This window comes from Mesocricetus auratus, unplaced genomic scaffold (assembly GCF_017639785.1).
Source record: "Mesocricetus auratus isolate SY011 unplaced genomic scaffold, BCM_Maur_2.0 Super-Scaffold_100676, whole genome shotgun sequence".
NCBI classification, from domain to species: Eukaryota; Metazoa; Chordata; class Mammalia; order Rodentia; family Cricetidae; genus Mesocricetus; species Mesocricetus auratus.
Genome location: NW_024429266.1, coordinates 150,753,223 through 150,767,013, shown reverse-complemented (window position 1 = coordinate 150,767,013; position 13,791 = coordinate 150,753,223). Strand labels below are relative to the sequence as shown.

Sequence of the window (13,791 nt, the reverse complement as noted above, 5' to 3'; positions counted from 1 at the left end):
AAGGCTGCACACGCCTCATATCCTGGCTGCTGGCTCTCAGAACTGGTTCTGACCAGTAAGCTATAATCTCAGAGTCTCCCACATTCCCTCAGGGCCTATCTTTGCTAGAATATCACCGAGGCCCTGGTTCTAGTTTGATTCTCTGTCACTGTGTGTCTTACTTTCCTACTGCTGTCAAGAGACACTATAACCAAAGAAACTTATAGAAGAAAGTATTTAATTTGGGACTTTCTTAGTTTCAGAGGGTGAGTCCATGATCATCAGGGAGTTTCAGCAGGGAGTATGGCAGCAAGCAGGCAGAATTGGCATTGGAGAAGTAGCTGAAATCCCATCTGATCCAGAAGGAAACAATGGAAAATGGATCGGGCTTTTGAAACCTCAAAGCCCACCCCAAGTGACAATCCTCCTGGGACAAGAACACACCTCCTAATCCTTTCCAAATAGTTCTGTCCACTGTGGATCAAGCATCCAAATACTGAGCCTATGGGGCCATTCTCATTCAAATGCCCATGCTGTGATAAAAAACACGGACCCAAAGGAACTTGGGGAGGAAAGGGTTTATTTCAGCTTAGGTTCACTACAGTTTATCATCAAAGAAAACCAAGGCAGGAACTCAAGGCAGGAACCTATAGCTAAGAACTGAAGCAGAGGCCATGGAGGAACTTGCTCAGTCTGCTTTCTAACACAACCTAGGACCACCTGTGGTGTGAGGGGCACTTCCCACAGTAGACTGGGTCCTCCCACATTAATCAAGACAATGCCCCCACAGATTTTGCCTCTAAGCCAATCTGATGGCGGTAATTCCTCAAGCAGGGAAGAAGGTTCCCTGCTTCCAGGTGTGTCTAGGTTTGTGTCAAATTGACAAAAACTATGACACCGGAGCTGATCTTCCCACTAGTATCTTACTACAGTGGCCACAGGTCAGGGCCGGGTGAATGGAGAGACACAGGGGTGGAGGTGGGGGGTGGGGGGTGAGGGGGTGGGTGGAAAACGGCCTCATAGAATCCGGCACACCATCTGTTACATTAGTCACTTCTTTCAGTGCTCAGATATAATATGTGACAATATCCATTTAAGATATGCAGGGTTCATTTTGGCTCACAGCTTGAGGGTGTGGTCCATCACTGCAGGGAAGTGTGATGGGAGGGGTGGGAGGGGTGGGAGGCAGTTGGTCACAGTGTGTCCGCAGTCAGGAAGCAGAGAGAGAGGAATGTTGTTGCTCAGCCAGCTTTCTCCTTTTTATTCAGGGTGGGACTGCATATCATGGGGTCCCATTTGTCTTCCCACTTCAACCCAAACTGAACACTTCACACAGACATGCCCAGAGGCCTGTCTCTTAGGTGAGTCTAGACCCTGTCAGGCGGACAAGAATATAAACCATCACACCTGCCAAGCAGAAAGTCCCGAGACATCTCAGCACCCAAGTTTCTGTGATGTCTCCAATCTTTGGCCACAGGACTGGACTCGCTTCCCAGAGGTTAGATAGCTCAGGATTCCACCCACTAACTGTGCTGGGCTCTCTAAGGATGGCTGCTACCCTGAAGCCAAGAGGCTGTCACCAGGAGGCACCCAATTAACTTAACAAACACTTCTGTCACTCAAGAAATTCCCAGGGTTTTTGAAGCCAGAAACCAGAGAGAAAGACCAGGTGTGTTCTTCATTATACCACAACTGGGCTTCTCCTCCCAAGCAGCTCATTCATTTATCATTTTGAGTTCTCCTCACCATGTGTGATCTAGGCATTGGGGTTACCCCTGTGAACAGAACCAGAAGAACCCTGTTTTCAGGGAACTCAAGGTCTCACATTGGATTTGGGGGAGACAGAGGCCAAGCAAGAAATACAAATGCAAACAGGAATATGCCATGGTGACCACTGGAGAGACTAGACAAAACAGGTGAATCCTGGGAGGGAGAGACCCCTCTCAGTATCCTTTAGAAAGACCAGGAAACTTTGAAACGAGGTAGCGGTCAGGAGACGCAGTGTGCTGTTTTTTGTAAGAGCCTTTCTGACCAAACTGCCAGAATCAGGACAGTCAGATATCTCAGAGGGCAGCAGAGCATGCTTGAGCATCCGAGTTTGTATCCCAGATCCCACTATGTAACATGCCATGGCGTACTGCATACCACCCCCCAGCATTAAACAAAACAAACATAGTAATGAGCTGTCAGATGCAGGGCAGTGTGTAAGTGGCCAGCTCTGGGTGGAGGGTGGAGAGGACAAAGGGAACAATGTCACTCACTTGAGCAAAAGGCACCAAAAGAAAAGCTTTGCCCGGGGCCCCCAGGTATTTATAGCTAAACGAGCCTCTTTAAATGCCCTTATTATTAAACCGTTTGCAGACAGATGGTTCTGTTGCGAATCTGTGCTTCTCTAGGCTCTGTCTCCTCTTCATTCATAGTGTGTGTGTGTGTGTGTGTGTGTGTGTGTGGTGTGTAATCTTCCTAAAATCACATTATTTGAAATTGTACAATGGCAGTTTTCTGTTAATTTCTTTTTAATTTTGTTTTGTTTTGTTTCACTTGGCCAGAAATCTGAATAATTATTCTGATATATTTAACTAACCAGATCCCATCCAAGTAAACAGTGTCTACTACAAGCACGTAATAAATGTAGAGACAGAGGATGGAAGGGACAGGAAAGACGGGCTGGTGCGTGGTGGATCCATGGGAGGACACCTGTGTGGCATAGTCAAGGCTCTGGGTTCCATACTCAAGCACAGTTGAAATAAAAGAAACAACAACAAAAACCTATCATCAATAAAATAAAGTAAAAGATACCAACCAAATGCTCAAATGGCTAGATTGCTGTAATTGCTCACACTGACCAAATTATAAACAATAGAAGTTAAATGGGCCTTCTTGCTATGCCTTTCTCTGGACAAAAGGAAAGTATAATGTCTCAGTCTGCTTTCTGTTGCTGTGACACACACCATGACCAAAAGCAGCATGGGGAGGAAATGGTTAGTTTCATATTACAGGTCACAGCCCATCATGAAGGGAAGGTGGGCAGGAGCTGGGGTAGGAGGCCTTCGAGGAACACTGCTTCCTGACTCACTCTCGGCCTCATACTCAGGTATCATTCTTTCACAGCCTAGGGATGCTGTTGCCCACAGTGTCTCTTACAGAACCTGGAGCTTGCCATTTGGCTACACTGGCTAGCCAGCAAGCACCCAGGATTCCCACCTCCCCAGCATCAAGATTACAGGCTCAGTGTTCCTGGATTTTACGTGGGTGTTGGGGATTCAAGCTCAGGTATACATGCTTGTCCCTTACCAAGTGAAGAAAGACTCAGCCTCCTATTGCCTTTATTTTAGAGTCATCTCTTTGTATGCGTGTGAATTGGTGTTTGCCAGCAGGTATTATGTCTGTGTACCACATGAGTTCAATGCCACAAAGGCCAGAAGAGGGCATCAGAGCCCCTGAAACTGGAGTCACACGTGGTTGTGAGCCATCATGAGTGTGGGTGCTGGGAACTGAACCCAGGTCTTCTGCAAAAGCAGCCAGTGCTCTCTACTGCTGAGCAGTCTCTGCAGCCTCGAGATTGTTACGGTTTTAAAAAACCTTGAGGGTTTATATTCCTTTGGCCCAGGGCTTTTCTTTCTCACTCAGAAGTAATCCAAGAGGAAAACAAGATGACACCAGACAGAGGAAGGCCCATTTTTCAAAATAGGTAGTTTTGAGACTTGAATATGCCAGTTCTCCCTGAATTGTCAGTGTCTGTTTCAAGTGGCACAGACAGCTTCCGAGTGCACAGGTGAGGAGGATGACCACCACAGAGGAAGGGGAGGAAAAGGGAGGACAGCATGGCAGATCTAGAACAACTGAGCAGAACAATGAGAAGAATTAAGGGTTCAGAAATCGACCTTCCCAGTGTCACAAACGGATCTCTGATACCACTGACACGGAACTGAGTTGCAGAAAAACAGGCAGAGAGACAAGCAGGGAGGGAAGGCCAAGGGGTTCCGTCATCCCTGCCACCACCATGGTGAGAGCAGTCCAGAAAACAGAGCACACCTACCATCCACCCTCGCATGTCTCTCGAGTGTCACATAGACCATCATGGAGTCTTTGATGATGCCCTTCTCTACCACCGCCCTGCAGGTGGGATGGGCACAGACACACCCTGCTGTCAGCCCCAGGCTGTCCAGCAGAGGGAGCCTTGTGTGATGCTGAAGCCTTGCAGGGTCCCCAGGGCTACAGCCACTGGAGTTTCTCCTACCAGACTCTCCACCTCACCCGGAACCCTTCAGCCTCACCCAAGAGGCCACGCCCTGGAGCTCCCTCACTCTGCTTGGCCTGCTGGTATCGCACTGGCCACCAGCCACATGGGCAGGTGACCGCAAAGTCAGTGTCCTTCCTCTCTCTGCTCCTAGCAGGACCTTAATCTCTCTGGTCTGGCTGGTCGCAGCAGTGATGTTGACTACACTTGAACTGGTGACGGTTCAAGGCCCCAAGCCACTTGGAGCCACACACACACACTGTATCAGCTTAAAGCTCAGAATGTCCTCTCCCATGAAGCAATCAAGCAGAACCTGGTCTCTGTCCCTGACCCAAGACCTGCTCCCCAAGGACATCCCCTGATATAAACTCCTTCTACTCCCCCCCCCCCCCGCAGTCTCATCCAACACACACAGGGGGAGCAAGGAGCAGGTAAGGCATTACTTGCCTGGGATAGTGGTTATTTTCTGGTTTCTAGAATGTTCCATGTGTTTTGGGCTGGCCTATCTCCACCACCCCCAACCTAAGGCACTGCAGTCTCCAGAGGACCCTATGCCTATCAAAAACCAATTACTGTCCCTCATACCCATCAATATGGAGTGAGCTTAAGAGCTGCATAAATGGCTGTTACCACTTTTATTGCTTCCCATATAAACTCCTCCGGAGTTAACGCGCCTTTAAAATACCTGGAGACAGCCTTGGAGTCAGCAAGTTGGGGGTGTGGGGAATCTGCATTTTAATAGCTCTGAGCAGATGCTGTCCCTCACTAGGACCACAGTCTGCTCCTGATGGGAGTACTCAGCAGCGTGGTCCCCAGATGCTGCCATACCTTGGAGTCATCTGGGAAGCATAAAACGTGGAAGGCCTGGACCCAACCGCCCTGCAGTGCAGCCCAGCACAGGGAATTTCAGGAGACTCTGCCCCAGACCAGGTGAGTCCCAAGGGTGTGTGTGGAATGAGATTGACCTTTGGGCCCCACAGTGCATTGTCACCTGCTATGACAAGAAATCGTACCACTCGCAGGAAAACCCCACTGGCTCTGTACAGGCTCTGTGCACTCCTTCCTTATTCATTTCCTCCCTTCCTTCCTCATCCCCTCCCCCTTCCTTCCTTCCTTCCTTCCTCTTTCTTTTCTTCCCACTTTGCTTTCCTTGATCTTTTCCTCCCCTTATTTCTTCTTCCCCTCCTTTTCTGGTTTCCCTTTCTCTTTCCCTCCCTCTCCTTTCACTTCCCCTTTTTCTCCTGCCCTCCCTGTCCACCTCTTCTTCTCTTCCCTAACCACAGCCAGCACTGCTAACAGCATCTCAGACAAAACTACAGGAACTGCAGCGGACACAAGAGTCCATCTCCAGGTGATGCTGTAGCCATTCTAGTTTGCATAAATCCACACTGTGGCGTGAACACAATAGCAGGATCATGCACGGAGGCACTTCTCAGAACAGAGCGCCATCATTAAGTGATGTACAGCTTACGGTTGTGTTATCAGAAAATAGTATCAACTGGAAACAAAACCAAACCATCAAAGGATGGTAAAGGAAGAGAAAGGAAGTGCTCTGGTGGCCAGGCTGCCTCAGCAAGGCTTGGGACTCTCTCGCAAAAGAGAAGCTGAGTTACAAAGAAGGCAGGGAGGAGAGCAGGTGGCCCAGCCTGGAATATCCACAGGGCTTCGAGGACAGTGCAGATGCATTGGCAGAGGGCTGAGTGATCTGGCCTTGGCTGGGCCTGTCCTGTGCAGTGAAGGAGCCCCTGGGGCCTCACTGGGCACCTTCCCTGCTGTTTCCACACTGTGTCCTTTGTTCCGTTTAAGGCTGTGTGTCACAGACCCCCTGGCTAATCCCATCGTCCAGCTGTGAGCCAGGGAGTCGCCTCAGCCTCCAGGTCATCTCCCTTGGCCTCCCTGCTAATGCTGCAGCTTCTGAGCTTCAGGAACTTTGTTCTCCTGGGATATTAAGACACAAATGATAATTTTTCATTCACCCATCTGTTAACAACTAGTCTTGTTTTGTGCTGGGCACCACAAAGGCTCACAAACTTGACTAGTCCTTATGCTGTTAACCAGGCACATGAGTGCTTGGGTCCCTCCAAATTGTATGTGCTAAAACTTCATCCTCTGCACGGTGGTGAGAGGAGAGAGGCACCTAGAGGGGACAAAGTTGTGAAGGCTGAGCCTTGTGAGTGTCATTATAAAAGAGGCCCAAGATAGGGCTAGAGAGATGACTCAGTGGTTAAGAGCACTCACTGGCTGATCTTCCAGGGTACCCAGGTTCAGTTCCCAGCACCCACATGTTATCTCACAACTGTAACTCCGGCTCCAGGAGATTCAATGCCCTCTTCTGACTTCTACAATCACTGCATGCATGTGGTGTGCAGACATACATGCAGACACACCCACATACACATAAATAAATAAATAAATAATAAATAAATAAAACCCTTAAAAAGAGAGAGAGAGAGTATATGCGGAAGAGGAACGGGTCCCACCAGATACCTGCCTGCTGGTTCCTTCCTCACACTGTTCCCAGGCTCCAGAACAAGGAAACTGAACGTCTGCTGTTCATAAATTACCCTGCCTAAGGTATTTTGTTATAGCAACATGAAAGGGTTAAGAAGTGTCACATTAAGAACTTGCTGAAAACCCAGCTAAGATGTAAAGCAAACACTGGAATGTCAGGTAGCAGCCACAAAGAGACAACCCCACACCAGTGTGTGAAATTCAAAGCTTCATGGAGGAGATTTAGTGTTCCACAGGGCACAGGGTTGATCACTGCAGCTTCACCTGCCCTTCCAGGAGTGAACTACATGCTCAGGCCAGTTGTTGTGTGCTCCTACTTTGTATGGATGTGTGCACCTTATTGCATCCCCAATATTAAAGAATGCATCAGTGTCTTGAACAGCTTGAGCTGACTGCAACTAGCTGGATCCCTGAGGCAAACCGTGGGTTAATTATCATCAAGGTAAACAAACATCCTTGCAGGGATCACGTTCTGACTACACACGGTGTAGCAGTTCATCTTCTCCTAATCAACAATTTCAATCTCAATCGTACAGGCTGACACTTTGAAACTATTACAACAAAATTTTCAGTATTACTGGAAAGTGAATCTTCTTAGCAAGCAGATGTAGACAGAAACTCAACTTTCCGAAGGCAAGACACAAAATCAGTATAGATTGAACTTCAATTTTATGGTAATTGGTATGCAAATATTCTCCAGCGTTCTCCTAATCCACGTAACAGGATGTAATGGCTAGCTTATTGCTGTCTTTGCAAAGCATCTTTGTCAATGAAAGTTTTTTTTTCCCCAAGATTCTTTATTAGCAGCTAGATTTGCTGCCTGCAGATCTTGCTTCAGTTATAGCTTCCAGCCGAGGTAGCATCAAAGCCTGAGCTTGGTCCTTTCTGGTCTTCAACTCTGGACTTCCATGGTCTGTGCCCCCCCCACCATTGTGCTCCCAATCCCCCTCATCCCCTCCCACACCCCACCCCACTTCTAGCCAAGGCAGTTTCAAAGCCTAGGATTCGTCCTTCCTGGTCTTCCACCACCCTCGCACCAGGGCCCTTGGGGCTGTCCATGGTGCTGACCCAACACTAGTTTAATTGCCCTGGTCTTGATGACTCCAGTCTTGGCTGCTGCTCCTTGTCTGACGACTTCTCTGAAGTATGCTGTGCCTCACTGTTGGGGCCCACCAGCCTGCCCATCTCACCCTTCCCATTCCTGCTGATTCACTGGGGACTCAGAAGTCCTACGTGGCAGGTCCCTTCCAAAGACCATTGCCTTTGTCTTCCTTTTCCAGGAAGTTCTTTCTACCTTTCATGTCTCACCATAAGCCATGATTAGAACCAAAGCATGAATTAATGCTAACCTGGGTCATTTCCTTAGCCTCTCCTCCCCAGATAACTGAGTCTTTGGAGCAGACCCTACCCCTGCTTCCTCCTCCTCTGCTTTTTCCTTTCCCCTGCTTCCTTCTTCCTTCTACCCTCCTTCCTCTCCCCTTCTCTTCTTCTGCAGCATTTGCTTCCAGCTGGGCACAGGGAAAGCGTTGGTTGTGCAGATTTTTCAGACAATCCATCTAGCACTAGGGGCACCATCTCTACCTAGGTCTTTGGGCACAGTAGATTCCTGGAGTTCCTTTTCTGTCCCCACCCAGTGGTGCTGGGAGGGGGGTGTCTTTTCCGTCTTGGGTATGGATCCAGTGTTGCCTGGGTGTGTAAATTAAGGAATAATAGAGCAGCAGAAACATAAGCCTTCAATGATGGGGAATGTGTTTGTCTGCTAAGAAGCAATTTCAGCGAAAATTAACTCCATTCCAACGGGAAGAGTGAGGCTTGGCATCAGCCGGCCAATCCCCAAGGACAATGAAATTACTCCGTCAAATCTCTGCTTGCTTAAATTAACCAAGCGAGCACTCCAGGATCCTGGCTAGAGACAGCAAGTAACTAGGTTTTAATGAGCAAAAATAGCTTCTTGGATAAATGAGAAAAATAAGCCACAGTCTACCTCTATCCCACACTTGCAGGGTGCATATCTCAAGGACACTTTCCCCCAGGGCTCTGAGTGGCTGTGAGAGGACCATGCAGTTTCCATGCCAGCCAAGGCTGGGCTATCAGGTTGAGTCCTTGGCCAATAATGTTCTGTCTACCTTCTCCACAGACTTTGTCCTGTGACAGTGTATAAGACACCAGTGTCCTGCGTATCAAAGTTCCTTTGCATTTATCCTCAAAACCATAAACTGGCCAAGTAGGTCCCAGGAAGATGCTAACAGTGTCCTCCTGTCTGCCCAAGACATCTGTCCATCCCGGTCTGTCTTCTGCAAGGGTGTCCTTAGCCTGCCATGTCCTGGACAAATGTTACATGGTTGTGCCACTTAAGTCTATGACCTTGGCTAGGTCTGTGGCTTTGACTGTCTAATGCTCCAGAGATGTAGATGGAGGCCTGGGTGATTAGTTGTGACCAATCCCATCTTGAAAAGTTACTTATCTGCTGTCTAGTGAAAAATTTGCCTACTGGCTTCTCTCCAAATTAGACTTTCAATTGATTACTAATCTGTAGCAAGCAGGGACCACCAGAAACAGGGAGTGTGTGTATGAGGGGTAGATGATGGGTAGGTTTATTAATGTAAAATATCAACATTAATATTGATGCCCAGAATTCATTATGTGTCTGTATCGATTATTGGCTTGGCTGATGAGGGAAGTGCAGGCTGGACCAGAGTCCTCTTTTCCCAAACCCTCCTTGCTCCAGAGCTCGGAGCTCGCGCCCCAGATCAGGCCTCCAGAAGCTGTGCAGCCTCTCACCCTCTCCAGATCATCCCTTCCCAATGTGAGGACCAGTGTGGAGCCCCATGCTGGTGTTTTTGAGGGTGTCATGCCCAGTCTCCCCACTCTTAGAACAGATGTGTGCTTCAGTAGCCCTGATGCCTCCCCAAGTCAGGGCCCATTTACAGGTGTGCCCATGTAGAGAGCACCGTCAGCTCACCATCACTGTAACACAGTCCTGAGGTGATTGACTTATGAAGAGAGCAGGTTTGTGCTGGTTCAACTTTGGGGGCCCAGGCCATGGTCAGATGGCTCGGGGACTTTGGGGTCTGAGATGACCTGTCACAGTGTGTGTGTGTGGTGAAGCAAAGTGAGGAGGAAACAAAAGAAGATGATGGGCTTGGGGTCCCACGGTCCCTCCACATCCCAACCATCTAGCAATCTCCAACTAGAACCTTCCTCTTTAAGCCTCCTCCATCCTGCAGTGGTGCCAAGCTGCGTCTTTGGGTGACACTTAAGTTTCAAATGACAGCAAGATTTAGTACCTTTCTACCTGAGCATGTGTATTGGATCCATCTCTTGGTAGAGAAAGTGAAGCTGCCAATCAAAGCCCCACATGGGTTCAGATGTGTGGAGCCTGGCACTGAGCCAGCCTGTGATCTAATCATGAGAGCCTCCAGCATGCAGCCGTCCCATGATCAGAGAGGTCTTTCCTGTGGTGCTGAGAAGCCATACAACAGACCTCGTCAATAAGAAAAGATAACCAGATGGGGAAAGAGCCAAAGGATATGAATTCACCCAGAAGGGAACAAATGGGTCAACAGGCATCTCAAAGATGCTCAGAGACATGAAAATGAGGCCAGTCTTGTGATACTGATGTATTCAGCTCACAATTGGCAAAGTTTTGCTTGATGTTATCACAGGCTGTCCAGGGGAGAAGCTCGGGGTCCAGCAATTCTTCTCCCAGACAAGATCCCTGGGGGTGGCAGCAGTGCAGTGCTGCATGGAGCCACACAGCTGTTTGTCAGCCTAGACAGACTGGATGCCCCGACACTGTGAGCATGCAGTAACTCTATAAATACCAGAACACAGCTCAGTCCTACCTGAATAGAGAAGGTGCCCTGCATCAGCTTCTGGAGAGGAACTGCCTCCAGAGTGCTCTAGGGTGTACGGTTAGACTTCTTGACTTCCCTTCAATCTTTTACTGGCTTAAAAGAGTGGATGGGAGGCCGGACATTGGTGGCGCATGCCTTTAATCCCAGCACTAGGGAGGCAGAGGCAAGAGGATCTCTGTGAGTTCGAGGCCAGCCTAGTCTACGGAGTGAGTTCTAGGACAGCTTCCAAAACAATATAAAGAAACCTTGTCTCGAAAAACCAAAAAAAAAAAAAGAGTGGATGGGGCAGGAGAGCAACTCAACTGGTGGAGGGTCTCGCTGCAATGGTGTGCATCATGCCTGTAACCCCAGAATTTGGGAGGTGGAGGCAGGAGAATGGGAAGTTCAAGGTCGTCCTCAACTACATAGTCAACCTCCACGTCTATTGACTTCCTCTCCAGTCATTTTTGTCTCATATTTGGGGTTAGCTTGGAAAGGCTAGTGGTTTGGGACAGGGCCCACTGAACTCAGCCAAGCTCCCAACCTTGCCTGTGGCCAGCTGGTGTGGGCCTTGTGGCAAACGAGTCTGGGAACCTTCCCATTAGTTGGGACAAAGGGACAGCAGGCTGTGAGTTGCTTACTCTCAGGTAGCCTGGCCCAAGGCTGTTCACAGGGCACTAAGAGCAGGAGAGCCAATCTCAAAGACAAGCAAGGCAACTCTGCCTGAGATTCAGACAACTCACCTGTAGGACTTTGCTCTCTGCCCAGTTTCTTTTTATAAATTCTTGGCCACATTACTACTCAAAACATGAACTGATGAAAGAAAAGGTGAGAATAGAAATAGCCCAGAAAAAGGAAATATCTGCAGCATCCAGCAAAGATCTGGGTGGTGGCTTTGAAATGAAGCCTCTGTTACAAGTTTCATTCCCTGTGCATCAGCCTGTGGGAATCTGGTTCTGGGTGGGGATCATCCTGAGGGATGGGCAATGGGGTTAAGGAAGGCAAGCTTTGATTAGGCCATGGATGGAAGTCCTGAGCCTGCTCCTGGTTCATCACCAGATGCAATTAACTAGATGACTGTGTGAGCCTCCCCCCATACCTCTCTATCTCTTCCTCTCCCATCCCCCTGCCCTGTGTGTATTCATACAATGTTATTGATGACTGCCTGTCAGAATCCAAGTTATTACACAGAACCATGTGACTCAGAGGACCTTATTCATTCTATACATATTTGCTGAAAACCTACTATGTACCCTGTGGCCCTTTCAGGTGACAGAGATGGAGCAGAGACCAAAAGAGTCCCTTACAGCTGTGGAGATGACCCCAGCAGGTAAGAGCTCTTGCTGCTCTTCCAGAGAATGGGAGCTTTATTCCCAGAACCCACTTCGGACAGCTCACAATCACCTGTAACTCCAGCTTCAGGCGATACAATGCTCTCTTCTGGCTCTGTGGACAATGAGCTCACACATGCACATATCCACACAGACACACATACATGCATAAAAATAATAAGTATATATTTTAAAAACTGATGATCCCCATTCCTTTGGTGCTCAAGCAGACAAGCAACAAGCACATGACATCTGTCAAGGTTTAAGTAAGAAATCTTTCACCTGGACTCATATGGTTGGCTGCAGATGAGGGTCTATAAGAAGGTGTCTGCCTGAGGCCAGATCTCATCAATAGACTCCTCTGTAGGTGGGTTTGTGACTTGACAGCATTATTGGAAGGTGGGGAAAGGGAGAAGGTGGGGCCTGGTTGGAGGAAGTAGGTCATGGAGGACAGCACATCTTTCAAAAGTGTCTCTTGCCCTAGCTCGGTTCTCTCTGTCACCACTCTCTGCTTCTTGACCATACCAGCTCAGCACGCTCTGCTATACCACGTTCTTTCACCTCTGAATAGATGAAGGTGGTATACAGAACTGGGAGGGGGCTTGGGAAGTAGAAAGGGTGAGCTCTCATTGAAGGCTGGGCACTGGGTGGAGCCTGGGGAGATCCCAGGGAAAGGCATGGCCCTCACCTCTGAGAAGCAGAGCCTGGATGCCCCCCAGAGAGCCAGAAGGACATCTGGTCTACCTCAGCAGCAGACACAGAAAGAGCTGCTAGCTAGCATTCCTAGTTGGGGGAAGTGTGAGTGAGGATGACACTCATGTGGACAGGACAGGTGGAAAGAATGGACCCTTTGTCCCCTGGGTTAGAGTTGAGGGACACCTAGATCTGGAGTGAGGGAGGTTAGCAGCTGTAATGGGGCATAGCCTTGGGGTCTGCAGGCCTCATTTCCTGCTTGTTTTGTCCATGTCTGCAATTATCCATAAATACTGTAAATTAACAACGAACACAGGTACAGCTAAGGGATGCATTTCTAAGTCTTGTTCTACAGCGGTGGTTCTCAACCCATGGGTCATGACCTCTTTGGGGGTTCTAATGACCTTTTCACAGGGGTTACCTAAGACCATCAGAAAACACAGATATTTGCATCAAAATTCATAACCGTAGCAAAATTATAGTTATGAAGTAGCAACACAAATAATTTTGTGGTTGGGGGATCAGCACAACATGAGGGACTGTATTTTTTTTCTTTTTTGGGGGGTGTTTACGAGACAGGGTTTCTCTGTATTGTTTTGGAGGCTGCCGGTCCAGCCTGGCCTTGAACTCACAGAGATCCGCCTGCCTCTGCCTCCCGAGTGCTGGGGTTAAAGGCGTGCGCTACCACTGCCCGGTGAGGGACTGTATTAAAGGGTCACAACATTAGGAACATTGAGAAGCACTGATCTAGAAGCTGTCAAGCTCACCTGACTATGCTGGGCAGGGTTCTCCAGAGGAACAGAACCAAACAATGAATGTGTTAGAGAGGGACCCACCAGACTGACTTACACACAGTCTAACAATAGCCACTGCACACCAGAAAGGCAGAGAACTTGGGAGCCAACTGCTCAGTCCGCAAGGCTGGGTGCCTTGGTAGTCCCAATCTAGGGGATTCCTGGAGAGCCACATTGAAAAGCTCAAGAAGCTAGGTTCCTGTGTCAGGGAGAGGCAGAGAGGCAGAGGCAATAGCAGCAGCAACAATAGTTGAAAAGGAGAAGGGAGGGGAGGAGGGAGGAGTAGAAAATGCACTCACCAGCTAGGAGTGAAGGCTGGCACACAAAAGCAGCCACTTTTTCCTTGGCCCTCTTTACATCTGGGCTACTGCTGGACATCGCCGCCCACTCTGGGCCTTCACCCACTC

The 13,791-nt window shown here is 48.8% G+C and overlaps 1 long non-coding RNA gene across 1 annotated transcript in view; it reads left to right on the top strand.

Annotated features, from left to right (window-relative positions):
• LOC110341067 overlaps positions 1-11,904 on the top strand; it is a 31,652-nt gene extending 19,748 nt beyond the window's left edge. Inside the window, exons 2-3 of the long non-coding RNA XR_002382960.2 lie at positions 4,989-5,149; positions 11,836-11,904. This is a non-coding gene — a long non-coding RNA (uncharacterized LOC110341067). The remainder of the gene's footprint in view (positions 1-4,988; positions 5,150-11,835) is intronic.
• The last annotated feature ends 1,887 nt before the right edge of the window (positions 11,905-13,791 follow it).